Source organism: Strix uralensis, chromosome 4 (assembly GCF_047716275.1).
Source record: "Strix uralensis isolate ZFMK-TIS-50842 chromosome 4, bStrUra1, whole genome shotgun sequence".
NCBI lineage: Eukaryota > Metazoa > Chordata > Aves > Strigiformes > Strigidae > Strix > Strix uralensis.
Window position 1 is genome coordinate 8,374,075 of NC_133975.1, and position 16,045 is coordinate 8,390,119.

The following is a 16,045-nucleotide window of genomic DNA, read 5'->3' on the forward strand; positions in this document are numbered from 1 at the left end:
CTGGTGTTGAATATGCAATTTTAAAAATGGGATTATAGCAACTCTTCATATCAAAGTAGAATGCTTGTTTTTCATACAGGAATTACAGAGTGTAACATAATTGAGCTCGCTGAAATGAATTCAGCATCTCTCAGAGAACAAAATCATTGAGCCTACCGACTAAATTTAACAGCCTAATAGAAATATGCAGGTGAAGGTACAATTAATTTTAATTACTAGACTATACATTGTTAGTTGCACAGCCATGAGTAAAATTAAAATGGCAATCACAATTAGAAAATTGCAACCTCATTGTGCAACAAATTAGTCACAAATTAAAAGTCCAGGAACTATTATACATCCACTTTATTGCTTTATGACCATTATTGCCCTGATATGGATTTTATTTCTTTAATGTCTTGTCCACCTCTTTACACCTTATCTTTGTTTAGGATCTCTGGCTCCTTCCCAGTTTGTGAATCTATTAAATGAGATAATGTAGACTAGAGGGATATGACTACCTTGTTCACTCCTGGCAGAAACTTGTAAGTGGCCAAGTTCTACTTGCAGGTGGCTTACACACAAGGTTTGTTGCAGGGTTATTTCAGTAGGTTTCCAGAGCAAAGAGAAGAGTGTTCAGGGAGTAATAGCTGAGGTCTGTATGTGATGTAACCCTTTTAGAAAAGGTCAGGCCAGTTAAAGAGGGGAATCTAGAGGGAATCTACATTGGTGTAAGTTAGACTCTCTCCTACCCGCCCCCCCTCTGGCTGGGCATACTGATTGCTTGCATGGAGAATTTTAGCTACAGGAGCATTTATGTTATAAGCCACATTTTTAGCTGCTCTCCACATTGATTTATGGAATGAGGTTTAAAAATTATCCCGTCCTTGCAGGCTTGGTGGTGGTTGAAGCTGCCTTTGCCCTGAAACACTTGAGGAACCATCATGGAGTGGCTGAGCTGAAGCGGTGGCTGCAAACAGCTGAAATGCAGCACCTGAGAACACTGCAGATGTTCTGCAAGACCACATCTGCCTGCTGTCCCACATCTGGAAACCAGTGTCTGTACCCATCTGGAACCAGCAACTCATCCGACAGGTCTTCACCTGCAGGAAAGTGCTATGAGACCAAAAGCAATCACTGGAGAACCCCAATTTGAGGTACCAGATACCAGGATGACTTGTGTGCAAAACTGAGGAGCCACAAAGGAATATAAAGTAACTTCAGCCCCAAAATCTCCAGTTCTGTCCAAGATGCATCAGAGAAGCAAGAAAGAGAAATTCTCATGCCAGCATCTGATTTATGCACTCTGCATTTAGCCCAGTCCCTCCATCCCTCCTGAGGGAGGCCAAGGCAGAGGGCTGCATACATTAGGGCTGGGAAGAACGGTACATAGCAAGATAATTAATCAGAATTCGTGGGGAGGGGAGCTGGGGAAGGGGTTTAAGACCAAACCACTGAACCCCTGCGTGATCTCTGTTCTCCACGTGGTCTCAGTTCTCTGGGGCCTTTTCTAAAATCACCAGTGCGTAGGCCGGCTTGTGTGAGCCCCAGCAGGGGCTTTTGCAGTGCTTGGAGAGCTGAAACTCCATTTCAAACATGCAATTGAATGGCTATCAGAGGGTAATGATGTTTAGTCACTACCAATTGGGACTGGATTTTAATTGATGACCCAGAGGTGAAAGTCTTTATATTCCATTACCTGCTATTGCCAGTATTTTTCTTCTGTAATCCTCTTTGCTGTAATGTGAATACTTTGAGAAGGGAAAATTAAAGTCAGACTGAAGATATGCAGCTGTTTTGGGGTGAGAAAAGATATGTTTGCTCCCTGGTTATCTTTCTATATTTAAGACCCAACAGGGACTCCTTCGTACAGTCCCAACGTCTGCTGTCTGCTGTTAAAATAGAACCAATGTATAGTTTATTGAAACAACTTATTTACTTGTTTTTTAACTGCATACTATTGATGGCAAATTTCCATAGAATTTTGTTTCCATATTTACATTGTTCCCCTGTTCCCAACAGGAAGGATTCTCTCTTATCCCAAGCAGAACTCATATTTGATTGCTAAATCAAACACTGAAATCTCCCTCATGCAGTTCTGGGAGAGGCCAGAACCTGTGATTTACTCTACATTTATGCAGCTCCTAGCACCTGATTGCACAGAACCTTGTAGATCTTATCTCAGGATAGAAGCTGAGGAAAAAATAATAAAGTGATCAATGGGTAATTCATAAGAATTTCTCTCAGAGGTGCTAGAACTCTCTTATTATCAGTAATTTTCATATCTCAGACCTCCCTGAGTTTTAGAGTTTCTTCACAGGCTAATAAGGATGATCATTCTCTTGAAAATGTGGAAACATAAAAATGAAACAGCAGCTTTAGAGTATACTTGGACATATGCTGTACAGTCAGTGACTATGTAAGATTAGGGAAAAATCTATTAGTACCACTGGCTGATATCCATTTACTATAATGGGTTCTTTACTGGGAAACAATGTGTTGTTCCTTCAGCATTAATATTAGTAATACTAATACAAATATCTCTTATATGACTTTGAATTTCAAAAGAAAGTTATCACATCAGCTTCTCTGTCTGTGAAAGGGGATTTGTGATAAGTCAGAATGACGTCCTCAGGGCCATGCAACAACCTTGCAAGAGAAACAGGAATATTCTCTTCTTGTTTATTGAGCCATGGGGTGCTGTTGAGACCCTTCTCTGTCCAAGTATTATGTATCTTTGTTGTGTGGTGCCAAAAGCACTTGGCAGACAGTGGTTTTCTTGGCTGTAGTCTTCCCATGATGATATTTTAGAGGTAGTATTGTAGGAAATGTGGTGAACTTGTCTAGAAGAAAATGTTGATGCAAGGAATTGCTTGTTTTATTTTTCATCTGTCTGTTTGCTGGTAAGAAATTGGCCTTGCCCATGAGTCAGAAGGTTTTTGGTGTTGAAATGCATGGAAGAGCTGCAATACAAATATCTTGTGATTTGGGTCAATAACTTTGCATTAATATTTGCTGTTAGTAATAAGTGGGTAGAGCCTCATGGGAAAGCTGCAAAAATGGAAATGTCTCCTTGTAGACGTGTGTTCATGAAATCAGGGTCTGCAGCTGACAGAGCAATTGGAGAGGTGTCTTTAAGCTTTACTGTTGGAGTCCTGAAACTCTATGCGACTTTTGAAATCCTTGGCATGGTCGGGAGGAGGGGGAACTCGGGTCCAAACTTCCTATGAATCTCAGAAATATTGCAAATTTCTTATTCAGCCATTTAATTTATGCTGCAACAGATGTAAGCATGATTCTTTAGCTATATCTGAGAAGAATCCTCATGCAAGCTGGAAGGTAGCCCTTCACTTAACCCCAGGTACTGCAAACTGCTTAATTTCCCATACAAAGAACTAATTACAAATCTACATAATAAATTCTTTTCTTATACTCTAACAGGACTCCACAGAAAACATGGGTTTGAGCATGTAGCTTTGAAATTACCTAAGCAGTGTAACACCATTAAAAAAATATCCCCAGGAAACCTTCATCTCTGATTTTGTTTTATATTGTTATAGAGCTCATGCTTCAGTGATTTCCTTTCATCTAGTCATTGGGCTGAAGAAATAACATAGAAAAGGATACCTCTTGAGTATCTGATGTGTATGGTAAACGGTCATTTCTGGGACCATGCACTATAGGCCTCAGACTGAGAGTTTAATTTAATTGGTTGAAATTAAAAAAACATTCATGCCTCATGAAATTATAACCTTTACCCCTTGTGTGTCAGCTACATCTGACACTAGTCTTGTTGTTTAGAGATGAAATCCCTCCCCTACTGAAATGGAAGCTCCTATGGGACCCACATAAGCCTTGCAAACAGAAGAGGCAAGCAGCTCTGATATTGCTAGATCACTACTCCAACCACGGTTAACATCAGCAGCATTTCTTTTAGAAGTTCGTGTGTCTGTTTTTATCTTTGCCATTTGAAAAATCATGTTTGTTTGTTATCAACATGCTCATATTTCTTTTAAAATTCATTTTTTTAAAAAATGGCTTTGTGTTCTCACTGGAGGAAATGAAATACAAGGGGCAGAGCTCCAGATCTGTGCCTTTGCTGTTGAGAAACTGGGAGATGAGGTTCAACTTCTAGCTTGGATGGTAATCTGTTTTACATCAGTTGAACTCTCTACATGATTATGTGTGTGTGTTGGAGGGGGGGTGTGTGTGTGTTATGCTATATTTTTCCTTTCTTTTGGTTTAGATTATAAAGTACAAGAACATTATTTTTTTTTTCTGGATGTCTGTGCAGTGCTGAGGACAGGGGCAGTGCAACGTCCTTTGAGACTGGGGCTATTACCATAGTGCCAAGTAAAATAAACTTTTAATACCATATGCCATGAGGTACAGATGGGATGTCTTCAATGTTTCAGGATGGTTTTCAAAAGGGACCTGCAGGGAGACAGGTCCTTAGTTTCCACTGACTTTCAAACGAACTTGAGGGCCACCAGCTTTAGATTCCTTTGGGGAATTCACTATTATAAATGTGCTTATCACATTGTTGTATGACATACTAGATAGTGAGATAACAACCACTTCAAGCTTGCTTACAGAGAAACCCCAGCTCTGACCAATGTTTGCATCATGTTCATGCTGAATTTCTGGAGCCTTGCTCAAATGTCTTTATTCTGTGAGATACTGGGTCCTCAGCTAGTCCAGGAGCTGGGTTACCACAACAGTTTCAGTGATGGCTTCTCATTATACCAGAACTCTTCCCTGGAAGGTTATCAAGTGATGTGGAAAGCCTAATTAACCAAGGTGGCCTATTCCTTCTCAGTCTTGCTGTCAACAGATGCATCAGTTGGTTTCAGTTTTGTGTGTAATATGGGCATATATATGATAGATATATACACTTTTGAGTTGTGGTTATCCTTAACAAAGTTAAGTGCAATAATAAGTTCAAAAAATGTTCATGGAAATTATTTGGGATCTGGTACACCTTTTATATATGAAAATTCAGGTCATTTATACCAGAGAAGAAATGAAGGAGACCGGGAAAAAGGATATAACATGGAGGGGAAGTATGCTGGGAAATTCTTATTCTGAATAAAAGAGATGAGAATGAGGTGATGACATGAGATGATGAGAGATGAGAATGAGAATAAGGTGATGTTCAATGAAAAGAAGGTTAGTTATCACATGATCAGTAGAGAAAACTCCCACAAGGGACGGTTGTTTTTTGGTGCTCATTGCTACAGAATGTCATTGACAACAATTTAGGAAGATTCAGAAAACACGACACTTACAAAGATAACAAGAATGCTCAGAAGGTTAATAGTAGATTGTCTTAAAAGAGGAGTTTGCAAAGGGAGGTAACTTTGATGCTGTGGCAAATCATCCTCCTCTGCCTGGCTGCACCATTTTGTGAAGCAGTAGGACTCAAAAAAAAAAAAAAAAAAAAAAAAAAAAAGTCCCAGAGTGAAGCAGGAGTTGTATCCTCGGTTTTGTCTAGCAAGGCAGAAGGCATTCAGATCCCAGTTATTTCACCTTTCTGTCAGCATAGCACCCAATTCATAAAACCCTCATTAGGTGCCAAGCAGTCTCAGGAACATGTGTATGGCCATGAATGTGTGGGTTGACTTGTAGAGGTACTCAGTGTCCATAAGCTTATCAACAAGAACAGTTTGTCTTCACGCCCTGTGGTGCTACTTATCCTCCAGGTCTTTCGTGAATAAGAAGCCCAAAATTGGTGAAATTCTCAAAGTATCAGATGAAAAAGAACTCTTTCAAGCGCTGAATTCAGGTTAGAACTAATCCTCCATTTCAGCCTCACATAACATGTACTGCCAACCTCATGCATTTATTATTCAAACTGTGCTTGCTTGCTAGCCCCTGAAAAATTCAAAAGATGCAGCAAATCTGTCCCAAAGGTATTTCCAACTCACGGCTGGGCTCTGATGTCTCAGGAGAGCACCAGTGTCACTCTAAGAAGGCCATATGTTTCAATGCAGCTTTGCAGCTGGGAGGGATAAAAATATGGTTTCAGATGGAAGCTAAGGCATTGCTGGTCTATTGCTGGTTGACTTGCTAGTCATGAGAAGCTGAGGTTAGACAGTCATCAGTGCTAGAGTTGTGCAGTGCTTATGGAAAGGGAAAGAAAAATCCAAGGAGCAAATATGCCTGCTTTCACCTCCTCGCCCACCAGTGCAGCCTGTGGGGCTGGACTGAAAACTTTCCAGGAACTTTGGATTAAGCCCAGTTCTTCTACACAAACAAACTCAACTGAAGGGGAGAGCGTGTGTCTTCCTGGGGGGTGATGTATATATAGGTGCAAGTCTTGTTAATGGCAAACAACGTGAGCAATCAGGTTTTAATCCTCTTGGGGGGAGTACGCTTCAGAGCAAGGAAACAAATAGGACTGGTTCATCAACAGACAACAGATTTTCCCTGAAAACTGAGGAAATATAAACCCTTCCCCAGCTCTGTTTCCAAAAGAAAAGCACTAAACAACCTCCTCCCCTGTGTGAGCTCTTATAATGATAAAAGAATAAACCACTCTGCCAGAATGTTTGGAGTTGTGGGGCTTTTAGCTCCTCCAGGGAGTGGGGCATTGCTATCTGCAGATTGAATCAATCTGCCTCGGAAGCGTGATGGCGAAAGAGCCCGTACACGATAACAAAGCGACACATCGAGGGAAGAGCCTTTACTTCTTTGAGCATAGATAAGACGGCTTTTTAAAAAGCGAGCAGGCACAGAGCAACTGCAGCCTCACCCAGTAGCAGTTTTAATCCTCTCGCTTGAGATTGGTAGAAGATTTGGCAGGTAGGAGGATGGGGTAAGTCTCTTCTTGTTATCTGAGAGGAGGACAATGCTATTACAAGTAAGGCAGCAAGAGAATTCTTGCTTGATAATAGAGTTAAGGGGAGCTAAAGGATAAACTCTTTTTTTTTATTGGGGGGAATAATAAGATTGTCTGGGGCTAACTTTAGTGAAACTTGTTATTCTGTGTCTGATTTACTTATCATTGGGTCTCCCGTGCACAGCACTGCAGAGGGCATTGCTGCGTTAACCCATGGATGCTGTGCAGGGCAGTGGAGGCCTGGCCAGCTTTGTTTGCTTCAAGGCACCCCTCTCTTGCTCCTTTCCTAGGAAATAGTTCTTGAGCAGCAATTTATTCTTAAGAAGCTTATTTTTGTATTATTTTTGTTTAGAGGCCCATGCTTTAGCACCTTTGGGGCTGCAGGGCTGTGTCTTGGAGATATGCCTGTTTAATGAAAACCACTTTGTGTGTGCAGATACCATGTTTGTGGCATGGATCTCTACCACATAAGCTAAAGGAGGTCTCAGAGAGAGCTCTGCAACAGATTTCCATAGCCACTGATCCTGGCCACCAGAGGGAAACACAACCATATGCATTAATCCAGTCTGTCATGTGCACCTTCTCCACATGTGCAAAGTCTTCTTGGACAGCTGGGGTACCCCAGGACACCCCAGCGCTACCTCAGATGAACTCAGGGGTTGCATTTCCCAAAGTCCCAACCATCTAGCGTTGTGGAAGCTGCTGAGTCGTGGTGGGATCCCTTGTCTTTCTTTTTGTAGTTGCTTGGTTGGAAGCATGGTGGGAAGGATGCGATCATGTCTCTGCTAAGTGCGTATAAAGAGTGTGTTGGGTGTTGTGCTGGAACAAAACAGGAATGGTGTAAAAAGTGGTGTTGCCACACACCCTGAAAAGGCTATTACAGACGCTGTCACAGAAGGCTTTGCCTTCTGCCCTCCATTATCTAATAGTTTCAGTTGTCAAGCAGGCAGCAGGTTTAATAATGAAACAAACACCTTCTTGTTCTGAAGAAACAGCCCTTCTTCTTTATAGCCACCTCTGCCTGAGCTGGGCAGCCAGGCAAATCCCATGTGAGAGGTCAGTGAGCTTGAGAGCTTCTGCAGCCTCCTGGCTTTGTGTGCTTGTGCTGGTAGGAAGCCAGTGTGCACCTCTGCTGCAGCCCTTACCTCTGCCTGGGGGCTGCTTTACAGGCTGGGCTTGTACCCAAACCAAATACAAATTTGTGGCCAGAGGAGATAGTGTTGCCCTTGATTTGTAAATATGTCATGTCTGTTGGTGCCTTTGACCATAAAAATCACCATTAACAAACCCTCCAAGGACAAAACTAATTTTTTCACAATAATTATATTTTTTTCTAGAAATCTGGGGCTTCCCATTTCCAAAAGTAGCAGCAAAATAATTTTTTCTGATGAACATCATCTCAGGCCATCAGATGTTATCACAGTCAGTTGTGCTCCAGCTCTTCTGGACTGGGGGGAATGGCAGGGTGTTGGACAAGCATTTAGTGAGGGAACTAACAGTGGAGATGTAAGGTTGCCTGCTGGCCCTTGGCAGTCTGGCTAGTGGGGAAGTGAGGATCAGGGGCTGGTGGTGCTTGTCTGAGCCAATGGTGACATGTAAGGAAGGGAAGGAGACCCTTCTGCAGCCCAGAATCTGGGGGCACTGCTCTGTGGCCACCAGCTTCAGGTGCAGGCTCCCTCCATGTCCCCTTCCCCACGTGGGATGCCCACATAAAAGCCAGTAAAGCAGGTGATGCCCACGCTGTGGCTGCCAAGGGCATGAACTGAATACCTTCCAGGGAGGGAGAAACATGGGGACAAGTGCAGATTTTTTGGGCTGTGCCAAGGCGGGGCACGAGAGGGTTGTCATTATCCTGCAATTCTGCAAAATACCACCCTGGAGGAGGAAGGGACCATGCATCCTCATTGCATGAGCGGAGCACAGAGACATTGCCCATTAAGACAGGCATCTTCAAAAGCAAAACACAAATGTGTCTGTGAGATGAGCGTGAGTCCCGGAGCCACTGCTGCTTTTAACACATTTTCAGCAAAATGCTCTGCGCCATCCCCAGAGCCCCTCCACTTCCCCCCTCAGTCCTCCTTCCTCCCCCTCCCCCTCCACACAACTATTTAATTTTGCTCTGGCATGAAATAATAGAGTGCTGTGTATCTATTACAGATGTAAAGAGATTTAGACTGCCACAGGTTTCAGTAGGACATTCAAAGCCCTAACAAAGCTGGGTATAATAGACTCTCCCTGCCATTATCCATTCAGCAAGTGTAATAAATGACTCGGCCGCAGCCTGCCATATACCACCCGGCCCAGATAACAGCTGAAAGGAGAAAATTAAATTTTGCTTTTGTTGAAACATTATGATTTATGTATTTGTAATATAGGCTGCGGTGGGCAATTGAAAAAAAAAAAAAAGATTGCTGAATATACTTCAGGGTTACTGATTGTACCACAGGCCACTTAGAGTGCTAGAAATGCTGTTCTTCTCCCTGTGTTCCTTAATAATAATAAAATCATACAAATTCCCATTAACCTTTCCGCTCATGTTGATTTTATTTATATATTTATTTTTTTACTTCCAAGTCTTAAGCTTTGGCCATTTACTCTCAGCCTCATGAAAAATAACAGAGTGATGGTTTATGGAGACAAGGCATGAAGTACCTAGGCATGTAAAAATGATGGATGTAGGTCAAAAAATCTATATATCATTTTTAGTATTTTTATAATAATTTTCTTTAAATGGGGTGGTTCCCCCCCTCCCTTCCACCTCTTCACTGCTGTCTTTAGGCTTGATGACAAGATATTCTGATATCCTCATCCTCGCAATATCTAGACCTATAAAAATAATTAACTTCTCCCACCTTAGAAATATAGAGACAGAAACAGGAGTGCTTCACCCTGTAATTTATAATATTGCAGCACTGTTCCTTAATGTTGTAATCAGGCCTGGAAAGTCTTATCATGTTGTAGAATATAATGAACTTACTTATTCATTTCAACATCACATTTCATCTTAGTTGTTCTCCACATTACTTGCTTGTCCCTCCCCTTTTCTGGAACACTGGCAAGAACATACAAGTTTTCTTCTCTTTCCTTTTCCTTTTCTTCATCTCCTTTGGCTCTGGGTTTGAGCTGAGTCACCAGACCCATCAAGGAGGCTGGAGGCTCATTTGCACGGGCTCCCTAGGAATTTAAATATGAGTAGGTTTTAGTATTTTTGTGGGTTTTAAAATTTATTAAACCTATTTACATGGCTTATACAAATATGCTTGATCTCAGTGAAACCAATTTGTTGAAAAAGGACTTGGCTGCATAAGAAGGGACAGTAGGAGGACTGATGCTCTGTGCTTCCCATGCAGAGCCTCGAGGTGTGTGAGCTTGTTGCTCTGAGCATTTGTGTCTCAGATGTTGCCACATAAGAGAGGATCTGTTGGAAAATGGGATTGTTCCTGTCTTCCTTTTGGCTGTCTGGTGAGGAGTGGAGTCCTGAATCTTTTATCTGACCCTCGAGTTAGCCTGTATTTAATGTGGGATTCATCTGGTAATGGCTTATCCAATAGTGATGATTTTGGCTTTTTCTGAGGAAAATACTCTCTTCTGCATCTCACTAGAGATTTTTTACGGTATTTTCTCTTCCTCCACCAACTCTCCATTCACAGCCACAAAAAGTCAATTAGTCCCATGGTATTTCCTACCCTTGCCCAAAACCTGCTTGCCTTAGGGGCTGACAGCACTCCTCTAAGGGCGCTCCTGCTCGAGCGCTCCAGGAGAAATATTCTATAACACCATATACTCTGTAATATTCTAGAAGCTTTAGGCAGCCAGAAAAGGAGGCTCTACCTGCTCTCTAGCATTATTACTCTTTCCGTTCTGGCTATGGCCTGAGCAGATCAGCATCATCATTAAGAAGCAGGTCTGGCCCTCCTGCAAGATGGGGCAGGGGCCTGATCCTGACTCCTCTTGTTCCCTTTGCTGTGTGGGAGCAATGCAAGGACGTGTTGTGAGTCACAGCCATGGGGACAGCCCATAGCTCTTCTGTAGCCTTTGTCATCTGCATCTCTTGCACTTTGATGTTTGAGCCTGACACAGCTCTCTAGCATTAGGTCTGTCAATTTTTTGTGTAGGGCATATCTAGAAAGGTTAAAACCTACCAGCAGAAATGTATTGTGGTTTCACTGCATTTAATTTTTTTAAAAATCGTGGGTGCATGGGGTTAAGTACTTAAATAACTCGTGTGATTTTTAGACCTGCTGAACCCCAGGCTGCTGTTAGCATGTATGGTCTGGAAGTTTGGGTGTGCAGGGGATGTTTTACAGCCAGCTCATCTCTTGATCAGGTATTCTGCTAATGCACACTGACAGATATTTTGTGAAGCAACATTCAGTCTATTTATTGACCCCCTGCCCTCAAATGCATACATACAGCAGAGCACTCCAGCTTATATTTAATGCTGAAACATTTGTAAGTACTGTATATCCTATGATCTATTGGACTAATGAAAAAGAAGGTTTATCACTGCAGTCCAGTGTAAATCTGCGGATAACCTTACTGTACAGTCAATTTATTCCTTTAACAGGTTTATTCCTTTATCAGGTGTTTGTAGAAGGTTTCACCATAAGTACAGCAGAGACATAATTTGCTGTGGGGCAGATTTATTTGTTTCACAGGGTTATTATTTTAACAGTCTGATAATCACTATGAGTATGTTTCACCATTTGGTATTTCTGTGTGTATATGCGAAAGTGTGTTTATTCATTCCCTGAACAGGTTCATTTCCTTATCAGCTATTCATTTTAAAGAGTTTTATTACATATGCAGAGTGTGTAGGGTACTAGAGTGCAGTAATTTTATTAAGAGATTTATTTAGTGTCAGATATTCATTTAGCTGGGGTTCACTGTAACACAATCATACGCTTTCACCTGGCCAATTTTCTTTGTATCTCGCTGTTTGCTATAAACAACACTTTCCCTGCACTGCAGCCTCCAATTTTTTTAAAAAATCTTTTTAAAAAACTTTTTACAGGGAACCCCCCCATGCTCCAACCCATTTCATTTATTTTATTCATCATCTTTTATTTTTTCTGCCTCATTGTCAGGGGAAGAGGATCTTGTTTGCATGCTCATATGAAGTGTTTTTTTAAAATGAATAGGCTTAAAGATTCTACTAAGAGGAGGAGCTTTCAGAAATGTCTCTTGAATACCACTTGGGAATTGCTTGAGTGCCAACACACAGTCAGTGACCAGCTGGAGAAAAGCAGAAGGAGGAAGATGATCCCAAAACAAGATTCTGGTTTACTCAGAAACTGTTTGGTTTCAATGTTTTGCTATAATTTAATCACTTCTGTTATGTGAATATTAATTCCAGAAAAAAGGAGGAAAGAAATTGTTCATAAACTGTAGGTGATGGCTGTCTTTAACTTGGCATAAAATGAAGCTCTAAAATAGGGAAAGAAATCTAGCTGCATCACTGAGTCTAATGCTGCGGCAAAATACAGTCTTATCATAATCTTCCTGATGTCTGGGGTTGTTTCAGCCTGAGTTTATAGGAGGCAGGTTTGGTATGTAGTTGGTGGTTTCTCTCCCCACAGCTGTCCGTAGGAAAGACCTGCATAAAAAAAACTATGAGCCCTCTCTGCTCAGTACTCCAAAATGGCTGGAGGTCACCGAGGAGGCAGAGGGTGACACTGCACACCCCAGGGATGGGGATTTTCAAGCATGTAGACTCTTTACTTTGAATTACTTATGTGAGAGAGAAGTGTTCTGTAGCAATGTGTTTTTCTGGTCCAAAGCACATAGGAATCAGTGAAAACGTCTGAGCTCAGCTAGTGCTGGGTCAGGGTCTTAACTGCAGTGGGGGTACTTCTAGTAACTGGCCGGCATTATAAACTAAACTGGAGTTTTCTGCATAACAGCGTAGCAGTCTTCTGAATGCTCATTTGTTTGATTTCTGCAAGAATGGATCATGATGCTCAACTGGACTAAAAAACCGCAAACCCATTTTTGCTGGCAGCAGAGTCAGTGAGATAATGTTTAATGTTGAGGTTTTGGAGATCTATGTAAGATCCGTGTAATTAAAGAAATCATATGATTGCCTAGATCTAGAATCTTGAGTCTATATTTAATGTCTACTGGAGATAGGGACTTCTGAGCACTTTTGAGCATCTACACAGCCATACTGAGGTTAACAGTGATATTTGGGCCCTTTATTTATATATTTTCTTGATACAAACCAGGAATTTTACTTAGAACTTGGCAGTTGACACCTTTCAGATCTTGGATCAAAAGTTATGTCTGTTTTTAAAAGTTTACCCATTGATCTCAATATGCACGCTGATTTTTAATTCCTCTGTACTTTTTAGGGCTTGTGTTGTCTACTAACTTCTTTGCTGCTATTATTTTCCCATCTTACTAACCATTTAGTTTGATTATTGTCTAAGCTAACTTTTCCTTGAATTATCTGAAACTTTTTCAAATAGAGAGCAAACTATTAAACATAGCAGTATTTCATTCTAATAGAGGAGCAATATAACTTCAACCGTGTTATCAATACAAGATCAAAACTATTGATGAAGACACAAAAGTAAATCAACATTTGTCTATAAACAGCATAGTCCATTTACCAGATGCAATTAATACAATTTAAACATTCAACCAGATCATCACTTAGCATTGGCTGCATTTTTCTTTGCAATCAGATGTACAGCAGTTTAGTGGGAATGGCAAAATAACCCACTAAAATCCATTGACAATGACAGTATTTATTTCCCTGATAGTTAGAGTAGGGAGTCAGTGTTAGAACTGTTTAGAATAAAGAACTCAATTTTCGCAGAAGTTTTGGGAAGTCTCTTCTATTTTGTGTTGGAAGAAATCACAGTTCTTCAAACATTTTTTAAAAACAGAGCTACATTAAAATCCCAAATCTGCACTGAAAAGAACTAAGTTTTGTTTTGTTTCATCTCTGAGGTGTTTGGAGAATCCATCCTGATCCGTGAAACCTTTTTCTTGATAATATCCTTGAAATCAATATTTAACTGCAAAGCATTTTCACTCTGACAAAAAAGCATTTTCAGAAGAAAGAATGTTTAATTGAAAATGTTCTTAACAGCTCTAGTCTGAATGAAACTACCCATCAGTTTGCTCTTCACTGACTCATTAGTATGGTATTAAATTTATGACTACAGTGAAAAAAAATCAGCTATGGGTAATTGAACCCCTATTGTAAAGAACCGTGTTAAAATGTACTTAGTTATGCTCAAGGCTAATGTTATTTGTTAAATCTCCTAAAAGGGAATTAGCAGTTGAAGTTTTGTTTTCATAGTGTTAATTATTACTCTTGATGCTGCCATGCAACATCCTTGACTCACTGTGACTTTTCAGCGAGAGTCTGTATGACAAGTTTGCTCCTTATTGGGTAAATAACATCATTAAGGAGGATCAGGGAAGGTCAAAAATGGGACGAGGGAGCAGATGTAATGTTGGGTGATGGAGTCAGGGTCAAGGTTTTCCCAGGAGATGTTTGCTGGCTGCAAAGTGATTGTGATTTTCTTGGGAGTGTGAAAGACCCAGCCCAAAGACAGCATGGATCCAGCTGCTGAGTTTAGTCTGGAACTCAATCCATGGAAATTTGTGATTTTTATTCTAGGTTGTGCCAGCCCAGACAGAAGCTTTCACAAGCTTTCAAGTGTTTTTAGTTATATGGAGTCAAAGGAACAGCCCTGCATTATCGGGCATAAATGTACCTCCTCTTACCTGATGCTGGGAATTAACTAGCCATGAGTTTATCCAAAGTTTGAAGGAAAGTTGCCTAGGCATCCCTGATCCTGTGGGAACAAGCCAAGGCTTCATGGACAAACACTTACATTTCTACTCCTGCTCTTCACACAAGAACTGAAGCAAAACCCACTAATGTTGACTGTGAAGTATTCCTTTTACCCCAGCAAAAACATCCTGATTTAGAGCTAGCTGCTACAGCTGCCCTTTCTCTAGGTTAAAGACACCAGAACATAACTGCCTGCTGTGCATTGGCTCCATTTCAGGCAGAGACCAGAAAATATTTGGGTTAAGAGAGAAGAGGTCCAAACATCAGCAAACCTCAAAATTAATTGCAAAAATCCCACAGTATAAAGTGCGAAGTTTTCATTCAGGTTGCATATTTTACATTGCAAATATATGACATTGCAGTGGTCCATCAGATCCTTTATCCTTATTCAGAATATGAATATGTGTGTGTGTGTGAATGCATATGTGTTTGAGGGAAATGACTGCTGGGAATTTTTTTTTCTTCCGGTCCATGTGCTACTAGAGTACAGATAAGAAAGACCTTTTTGGTGGCCTCAGCTGTTTTATTAACAATGAAAGATTGCTCCAGACTGCACCTACTTCAAAATTGGTTTTGCAATACCAAACAATGGTCCTTGCTCAACTTCCCTTGACAGATTATTCAGGTGTATCTTCCTTGAGAATTTTGAGAAGAGATAAGCAATGAGATTAAGACCATGCTTGTTTTCAGACTGTGATATTTAGGTTTTATATTCATGTGAGCACAAGTGGTAAATGTTTTTTTCAAGAGATGGCCTCTACAACGTGGGGTTTTGGGTGCCTTCAGCTTTCTTAGTACTCAGAATCAAGCCTTTGCACAGGTATTGTAAAACTTCAGAAAAACTCTACGGAAGTTTTCTTTCAATAGGTACAGAGAAAACAACAGATCCGTGGATTTTTTAAAAGGAAATGAGAGCATCTTGATTTCTGAAGTTATCAAAACGTTTGATGCAATCAAAGAAGCTGAAAATAGTCTTATGAAGCAGCTAATTTATTATTAGTGCATTCATACATATAACATACTCAATTGTATATACTAATATTATATTAAATACAATTATTTGATGCATATAGCCAGAGATCACGCTCACTCAGGGAAATAGTCCGTCTGGCTGTGAGAGTCTGCTAGAATGATAATTTGCTTGCTACAAGCCTGAGAATGGCTCAGAGCAGAATCTTTTGTTGAATGAAAGGCTGCTTTGATATTAAGTCTGTTTCAACAGCTGAATCAAGCTAGAGCTTTGTAATTCCTTGTGATTTACAGTATCAGTTTAAAACTGAAATGTTATTTGATCAGATTTGAGGATGTTAACTTCCACCTTCTATAGCACTTTATCTGCATCTGACCATGTCCTGCTGAATAACAATTCACTAAAGAACCTGTATCAACCCGAAGTCATTTAAAAAGAAGAATTA